General features: G+C 36.2%; 1 long non-coding RNA gene across 1 annotated transcript in view; it reads right to left on the reverse strand.

Moving 5' to 3' along the window:
- Positions 1-9,925, reverse strand: part of LOC308066391 — a 32,441-nt gene that overhangs the window by 249 nt on the left and 22,267 nt on the right. The window contains exon 2 of the long non-coding RNA XR_013929143.1: positions 5-9,790. This is a non-coding gene — a long non-coding RNA (uncharacterized lncRNA). The remainder of the gene's footprint in view (positions 1-4; positions 9,791-9,925) is intronic.

Here is a 9,925-nt window from a genome sequence, read left to right on the forward strand (position 1 = left end):
TGACTTAAAATGTATGTTTAAGGACATATGAGAATGGTGGGCCTCAAATGAAAGGAACCAAAAGTGCATCCCTCCCCAAGATTTGTCATTCTGTTTTTTTAATAGTTTCCTATAATTCAGAAACACATGCCAAACAAAGAGAAAACTGCTATTGTAGAAGAGGACTTTTGAGATTTTGATCAAAAGAAGCCACACCTCTATGTATTTATTTCTATGATCTTAAAGTGAAATTAGGGTTTCTGCAATTGCAGCAGGAAAAATGCATGAGCTGATACAAATGTGAACATGTATGCCTTAGCTCAAAAAGAAACAGAACAGTTACAGAAAGAAAAGACGTCATTATCCAACATGCAGAAGTCCACAGTGCAGAAGATTGAAATGCAGCAAAATTTTTTGTTTGTTTCTTTCAGTTCTATTGTTTAAATTGAGCTGAGAAATGAAGTGTTCTTCAATGATCAGGTTCCAAAAGGTGAGTATTCATTAAAATAGAAACAAAAAGCTGTCACAATTTTTTTTCATATCTACTTATAAGAAAGGAATATCACATGGCTGAATTTCTGTCACTGCAGTTTAATGAAGCAACACTGTCTTCCCAGATTTCTTTTCTTCTCTCCCTCTTGTTCATCTCCACAGAAAAAAATCCAAATGGTGATAAAAACCAGATAGAAAAATATCTATCAGAAAAGATTTAGACAGGACTTACCTAAATAGGACATATCTGATATCTCATGGTCTCTCTCTATACCTCTATATTTCATAATTCTGAATTACAAAATGTCATTCTGTAATATTATGCAAATATTGAAATATTGTTTTTATTTTGTTTTGGAATTTAGAAGTATTTCCACAATTAGTGTTTTTCATAAAATAACTACACCTTTTCAAATGACCTTTATCTAAAATTATTTCAAGAACAAGAGATGGTGTGGAAACTCTCACACCCTATGATTTTATTGGTATGTGATGATTTTATTATCTTGATAAACAATATTAAAATTCTCTCTTTAAAAACAATTAACACTAATAATAAGAAAGCAAAATTTTAAAATCTATCTTTAGTCCCATTATCCACAGGCATTGCTTTCATGGGAAATAAGCTAGGATAAACCGTTCAAGAATGTTCTGATGCGATGGCTTATCAGTATTTAATTTAGATGGATGCTTTTCTTCCTGAATGTATCATTTGAACATGAAAATATTTATCATATTGAAAATACAATTTCTAGTGAGACACACAGAGGGAGAGCTGTAGAGAAGAAAGGAGGGGTATGCAAAGTTAAAAAGTAAATAAATAAACCAACAAATAAATAGAAATATTGTTATTTAGGCCATGGTATTGAACCCAGATTGCTAAAAGGCAAATAAGGCACTATGAAATTATATTGGATCTATTTGCATACCTAATTTTTGTGGACTTTTTAATGTTTTGGATTCACGTCAGTGCAGAACGCTCCTGACATGTCTGCAAGATGAGGTAATTTTCCTGCCCAGCTCAAAGCTAGGGAACATAAGCTGTGACCCAAACCAGATTCACTGAATTCTTCTGGACACAGGCTACCTACTTTCTGTTCAGATTCCACCAGAATTTAGCTTTCTTGATTCTGAAAGTACTGATAAATTGCTGCAATTAGCTTTTGTGTGTTACTGGCATATGGAAGTAGTTTAGGCAAATAATAAGGAATGATTAACAAAGTTTAAGTATGTTAGAAAAAGTAGAATAGCTGCAGAAAAATAAGGTATTTTGTCAACTATATCTTTCAAAAAAAGTAAATTTTTTAGTAAATTCAAGTCTATGACAAATTGAAATAAGATACAGAAAAATAAATCCTTGTCTGAAACTGTGCTTTATCTAAACTTTAAGCTCACTTATCTTTGTTATATAACATTTCTTTGTAAAATGTTTCTTCATCTTAAAAATTCACTTTGAAGAATATCTGTCAAGTAGTTGAGAAAATTATCTCTGTTTTCTTCCAGACTCTGAAAAGAATGAAACAAACAAGCAAAATCTTGCTTAGTGATATGTATCAGCCTGTAATAATGTAAAACCTGACACATTTACTGTTTAGTTCTGTCTGTTCTTCATATCAAAACTGACTGGTGTAAATGTCAAGTCTTGTGTTGGCATATATAAAACACATTAATGTAACACTTCATGTAATCTTTTTTCAATTTCCACTTTTTAAAAACATTTTCTGCAAATGCTAATAATGACAGCAGCATACTTGCATTCTTAGTGCTGTTTATATGAAAAAAAAGAAAGCTGGAAATAGCCAACTTATTTAGAAGTGTTTATTCAAGATATGTCACTTCGTCAGTATTTTGAAATGTCATGCAAACAAGCCTGAAGCAGCATTCTAGCACTTATTTTTTAGATGAGCAGTAAAAGAGACACATTGGTTATTGAAAAACTAGACATTGTTGAATGCCTACAAACATAATAGTTACGTAATTCAACATGTCATATATGACCAAAGTAAGTTACCCTACCTGCCCCTCCAACATCCAATCTTTTTTAGTATTCCAGTTGTGCACTTCTGAACACAAACTTAATTAGCAGACTTCATTGCCTATGAACGTTGCCAACAGAACTAAATCTCAAAGACAAATGCATGTTCACTATCAGAAATTATGAAACTAATCAACCATGAATTGAGAAAAATATATTTTAGGCTTATATTTAGTATGTGATACTCCTGAAAACTGAATTTCACATCAAACACATCTATCAAAGCACTACTGAAAAATTACTGGAAAAAGGGTTACAACTTTGAGTTTTGTAATTACATGTGACTTTAGTAGTGAAAAATATACTGTCTAGAACTAAAATAAGCCGTCTTATATAGCTTGTTTGAGTTAGGAAGACTTTTTTTAAGTACACTGTTTCACCTCTGAAGACTTACCATAAGGTCAGAATGTACTGTTGAGGCTAATCAGGGATATGTGATCCTTGGGCTTAGAAGAATACAAAGTACGTGAAAGGATATGATTTTATTATTGTACCTGACATCACCATATCAAGCAGATGACACTGCATTTTAAATTCAGTAAGACTGTAGGGCATTGAAGGAAGGATACTTAAATGATCCAAAGCATAGAAAGTAAGAATCACAGTGGAAGACAACAAACTCAGTCTAATCAATTTATTGAAGAGAATTTTGACAGAGTGCTTGATCATTTGATATTAGAATTTGCCCTGGAAAAGGTATGTGTCATTAGGATGTCTTGAATAAGAGATATAACAAGATGTGGAGGCTGGAATGTGAACCTGTTAAAATTCCATCTTGAACATAATTGTATTCCTTAACAATAAGGGTAATTAAGCACTAAAAGATGACACCAGTAAAACAAACAGTAGGCTCAGAGTCCTAAAAATGAGATTAGATATCTTTTGCTGATTTCATGCTTTAATTCGTCTTCTGAAGGAAAAATAAATATGATGGTAATATGCAGAGCTTTTTTGCATTAATCTATTATTATTATCTATTATCTATTATTATGCACAATCATATTCTATACTAAAATGAGTAAGTGAAAAATATTATAGTACCCAAGATCTTGAATGTATTATCATCTTTTAAAATATGAGTTTCAATTACAAACTAGTTTTCTTTAGTGCTGGATTCATGCATATAAAGAATGAAAATGAAAGGAGGTCTGTCATGAAAATATAAGAGTAAGAAGATGAATATATATCTGAAGTGTGAGCCAGGCCAGAACACAAGGCAGTATCAGTCACCACTCTATGCACTGCTATCAGTGTTCTTGCACCTTTCCATTGTTCATTTTTTGTACATACCTCATATAAATAAAGAGCTTAAAGATAAGATTTGAGAAAAGAAAATTGAGTACCATTTAGATTCTTATAGTGATTTTCGATGCCTGATAAACAATCCTAGAAGATATATACGACCTGTAATATATTGCAATCACTGGAAGAGGAATTTTTGAGAGAAGACCTGAAAAAAGCCTAAGTACAGGCTACCTATATACACAATCCCAAATTTAGATGCTTAAGAACCCTGCACACAACTTTCTAAGAGTAGCATTATCTCAATATCAATAGTCAGTTCTTACCAAAAAATTCTACTTGAATATTTTTTGTAAAGTAAATGCAAAACAAAATCAGAAGTCCTCCATTGGCCTTTCAGTTTTTTAACCAAGCTATCTCTTGGTTAAAAACAAACATAATTTTGCATAATTCATAATTAATAACAACACAACCAGTCCCTCTAATAATAACTTGTTTCAAACTAGCAAAAAGAAGGAAAATGGTGTATGGATAATAAAAATAGTTTTGAAGTCATCACTGGAAATAGCTATTTCTCTGTTTATGTTGCATTATCAAAATAATTGTTTACACTGCTGTCAACATTCAAAAGTACTGGAAGTTAAAGTAAACATAAGCTGGTTTTTTTAAAAGGACAATCATGCCTCTAAGCTAACCATGATAGTCAAGGCCTACATAGTTAAATACAACACCAGGAATACACTGTACCAGATAATGTTAAGCTTCTTAAATTCTTTCAGTAATTTCAGTCTCACTCAAAAATTAAAATGAAAAACTGTATCTTTAAAAAAAAATTGTTACCTCCTGTGCTTATCCTTTTACCTGGCATCAGTATTGAAGTCCAATATAACTGATATCTAATTACATTGAGGTTTGAATTTTTTCCAGTGTATTTCAGGGTATCAATGAAAATTTGCAGCAAGTATCATTTAAAAATCCAAGTCTTGCCTCTCTGAAAGATTCTGGTACTAGTAATAAGAAAATGAAAAGATTTAACTAACTCTGCCAGAGACCCTGCATTCGTTACTGAAGTAATGCTTTCTGGCTCTGTTCACATTAACTTCAGCTGTGCCAGGTCCTTAATCATTCTGGCTTAAATAATGTGCAATGCCATTCATTTTCTATAATGAGAATGAAGGTTCCATGCACAATTCTGCAAGCAATATAATAATGCAAAAAACAATAATCAAATCTGTCATATTAACTGAAGAGAGGAATTTCTGCCTCTGTCAGCAAGTCTTGCATAAACTCAGTCAGAAATAGATCCACTGATGCTACCTCATTGCTGTAGGTTGATCGGCTAAGAGTTTAGTGCATTGGCTCCTTAAAATCAAGAGCGCATTTTAGAAATTTGAAAAATCAGGCAAGTATATTAGATCTAACTTTAGTTAGAACTTTGAAAATTAGTTTTATATAGCTAGGCAAATAAGATACAATCACATGAACGAACAGGCAAACTTTGATCGTGGTGTCATTATGTAAACTCATGTTTCTTTATCCTGTAGACAGCATAAACATAATATATTCATTAAGATTTTCAGATAAGTAGTTAGGATTTTTCTATGCTACATGTCACCACTGGAGCCAATGCACAACAGGCTGGACATGAAGTATTGTTGCAGAAGACATAACCAGTGGCATTTTATCATTTAGATAAGCCCTAACTTTCACACCATTTGAAATTATAATGACAGTGACACACTACAAGACAGTATTAGTCTGTTCAAGTTCTTTGTTATCCATGAGTATGTGTCACAGCACTCTCCAAACTATCAAGCTGCAACAAGGTCTTTTACCACCACATACCATCATACTCTTTATGCCAGTCCCTCTGCTGTCTTCTCCTAGTCTCACCTCATCTAGAGCTCTCTGTCTTCCTTGGCTTCTCCCTCTTCATTGGCTGCCCAACCCCTTAACAGAACCAGCCACAGCTGCACCTTATCTACATTGGCCAACAACACCTGCACCTGCACCACCCCGCACCCCCCAACCCCGACCCTGAAGCCAGCCCACAGCTGCATATTATCAATGTTAATTAACCCAGCTTCATTCCTCTACAAGTATGAACATAGCACACCAATAAGCCCAGCAAAGCAAACAGAAGTAATGACTGAGTCAACTATGGGACAGAAAGCAGTATAGCTGTATCAACAAAGTGAGGCAGGATCTGCAATCTCAGGCATGACATCATGCTACATTACTTTAATAGCAATAATCTGTCTCTGTCATGAACTGTTTACTTCATAGCAGTTGAAACACTTCCCTGAAAAGTAGAGGTCAGAGTTAAATCTAAAGTCTATGCAATGAAAAGCTGTGAATTGAAATAAACCATGTAAGGTTTCAGGTAAAAGCAACACAAGAACTTTGGATCCTTTACATGTGATTGGGAATATGGGCCATTAAATTATTAGATAGATGAGAACTTTCGTGGTAATCGATTCTTTCCCTTTGGTCCCCTAAACAAGTATTTGTCTGAAACTACTAGAAACAGGCCACAATTCACAAGTAATCCTCAAACCACTAACAGTGTGTTATTAAATCAAAAAATCATCCAGCTCTGTTTACTTTCACATCAACAGTGTCACAGGAAGGAATTTAATAGCAGAACTAGTGATACAAAAATATGTCTGACTCAGATTGCTGCATACGTTCTATGCTCATCAGAGGAGAGCCATACTCCCAGTGCTGAGGAGCAGTCTAAGGCTATGTAGACATTACAAGTAACAAATAGCAAAAGGAACCTAAGTTTTCATACAGTGAAAGAGTTAGTATTGAGAACCCAGGAAATTTTACTTTGAAGTAATTCTACTTTGGTCACTTGAATGTGGCAACTACCAGCAGTCAGAGCACATTCAGCTCCTGGAGAGCATCTTTGTATTTAGTTTCATTCAAAAGAAACCCAGTAACAGTAATTTCAAACCATAATGTGAATCAAAGTAGAAACAATCAGAAAAGTGACTTAAAAAGCACATTTATCAACAAAACTAAAACACTAATATAGAGATACCTTGAGTTCCCCCAGAGACACAGCATCCCTTCAGAGGCAAACCTTTAAAGGCTCTTCAGTGCTTCCTATGTAACATCACAGACTCCTTCATAAGTTCTCAGCTGTCTCAGTGATGTTCCACAAGTCTGACTGCGAGCAGGCACAAACCTGCTGTGCTCTGAGCCGAAGAAACAGAGACTGTCTTTGAACAGAGCCATATATGTATTACATTTCTTCTTGGTGAAGCGGATTTGTATCTTATCCAGGCTGGAGCATCAGTAGAGGGAACTGTCATCAGTTGAGAACTAAACACAGATTTGTTTCCATTTTGTTTTCAGTATTGTTTTGCGACTATAAACTATGTAAAACTTAACAAACAAATGTAAGGGGGTTTATGTGTCTGTAAGTCACAGGGAAAAAAAAAACAAAAAAACAAACCCACAAGTTTTTGCAACATTTCATTGGGAACACAAAAACATTGTGACAAAACTTTGGGACAAAACTAAACTACCCAAATCCAACTATCCTTCTTCCACAGAAGAAGTTTCCATTGACTGTACTTGAAACCTGTGATCACAAGTTGCAGATTCCAAGATTGTTAATATCACTTTTTAATGCAAATTCTGGTGTACACCTGAAGAAAATCACCCATCCCTACTAAAAAGGGCAAATGAGCAAAAATGGCAAATAACAACAGACTTAATCGGTATATATATAACATCTCTTACATGCTTATACGTGCTTCTTATATGCATTGTAGTAAAACAATAATTAAAGGAAAAGTTTTCCTTGAAAATTAAAGTCAACGCCCTGAGTTTATCATCCACATCGTGGAGGTTTAGTGGGCTGGGCTCGCACTCAGGGTAGTACAGCTGGTGACCTTCGGGAAAGGCTTCCAAGCAGCTCTGCTGGAAGGCTTCTGGGAGGGGTGCCTCCTTACGCCCTTGTGAGGCTCTGTGAAGCTGTGGCTGTCATCCTGAGCCCTTGCCTCACCTGTAGTTTCAAGACCATTACAGCTGTACCTGTGCCTGGCCCATTTATCCAGGCCCAGACATACCCTGCATGCTGCCATCCCAGCCTGGCTATCCCAAAGCTGTGTCTGGCCCTGTTTCCCCTCACCAGGCCTGACCCTGACCCTCACCCACAGACTATTGTCCCAGCCCAGCTTCAGACCATCCCCAGGGAGGTGCCCAGTGCCCCGGTCTGAGGCTGCCCCTGGCTACCCTCAGGCCTGCCCAGCTCCCTCGATGCAATGGTGGGATGGGCCCTGGCTGTGAAGCCCTGCCCTGGATGCCCTGGGGTAGCACCCACCATTACCCACATCTGGCACCCACGGATTCACCGGCCCCCACTGTGCCTTGATGCTGAGAATGCCTTTGCTCCTCTACAATTTCTGCACTTACATGAAAGCCCTTTTTCTCATTCACATGCAAAAGAGTAAGTATAGAGACCTGTTCTGTAATGTTGGTTAAAAGTGAGGTCAGATTCTCTGCTATAATTATGGAGGATTTGGGGATGTCTAAAGGACAAGTGTAAACTCAAACATAGGCTTCCCCAGTCATAAAGCCTCTCTAATCTTCTTGTAACTATTACTACTTGTACTACCCATCAGAAAGATTACTACATAATCTACTGCAGAAATCTCTGGGATGGGAGATCTTTCTTCTAATTGACATCTCCATGAAGACATTACCAAGCAGTGAATGAGTTATGCATACCCCTATCATTTACCAAATAAAAGATTAAAAAGGTCATATTAAGGTATAGTTTTAAAACCTATTACATCTTGTCAAAATTTTTGTTTCTGAATCCAGTTGCTTTTTTTACTCACTTATGCTTTAAAAGTTTATCCCAACTGAAAATCCACAAATTTTCACTAAACTAGAAATTACACCAGCAATCCCTACTGGCTACCTGCCTAATGGCTCCAGTTTCCATGACTCACCACTGTCAGCATGGTACTTTGGGCTCTAGGGGCATGCTTATGCCATGACACTGCTGTCAGAACCCATGCTTGTTCTGGCAGCAGAAGAAAAGGTCTTAACAAACCAGAAAACTTTTTTTTTTTTTTTTTTTTTTTTAAATGAACTCTAATAAATCAGAAAAAAAAAAAAACCACAAAATTAAGATTATTGTCCTGGTTTCATCTGGAATAGAGTTAATTTTCTTCTTAGTAGCTAGTGTAGTGCTGTGTTTTGGATTTGGTGTGAGAATAATATTGATAGCACACTGATTTTTTAGTTGTTGCTTGGTAATGTTTACACTCAGTCAAGGACTTTTCAGTTTCTCAGGCCCTGCCAGTGAGAAGGCTGGAGGGGCACATGAAATTGGGAGGGGACACAGCCAGGACAGGTGACCCAAACTAGCCAAAGGGATATTCCATACTGTTGAACATCATGCTGATTATATATAAGTTGGGGGAAGAAGGAGGAAGAGGGGGGAGTTTGTAATTTTGCTGTTTGTCTTCCCAAGTAACCATTATGTGTGCTGGAGCCCTGCTCTCCTGGAGACAGCTGAACACCTGCCTGCCAATGAGAAGAGGTGAATGAACTTGTTTTGCTTTGCTTGTGTGCATGGCTTTTGCTTTACCTATTACACTGTCTTTATCTCAGCCTATGGGTTTTCACACTTTTACTCTTCTAATTCTCTCCCCCATCCCACTGTGGGCAGAGTGAGTGAGTGGCTGTGTGGTACTTGGTTCCCAGCCAGGGTTAGACCATGACAATTATCTTTCCACTAGAAGGAATATGGTACAGTAATTGGCTGGGTCCAGAGATTCAGGAAAGGATTGCCTTTACTAGAAAACAATACAGTTGTACTATCTGGAAAGCACTACCTGAAGAAATGCAGTTTTAAAAGCATTTAGAAAAAAGTTAACCATTAAATACAAAGAGGATATCTCACACCAAATTATTAATAAATAGGTATAGTAAGTGAAAATAGCATACATTTGGTAATTTTTAGTGAGAGATTATACATTTACTGATAAGCACTGCATATCTATAGACTTGATTGTTCTTTAATTGATACTGCATAATCAGCAGGTAACTCTTTTGCTTCACATAGGACAGCACCAAAGTCCAGCACAATGGCTAAAGCAAGGCAAGTCTGTTGAGTATTTGATAGTATCCATTGGATCTTTGTGATAACAG

This window comes from Falco punctatus, assembly GCF_963210335.1.
Source record: "Falco punctatus genome assembly, chromosome: 1".
NCBI lineage: Eukaryota > Metazoa > Chordata > Aves > Falconiformes > Falconidae > Falco > Falco punctatus.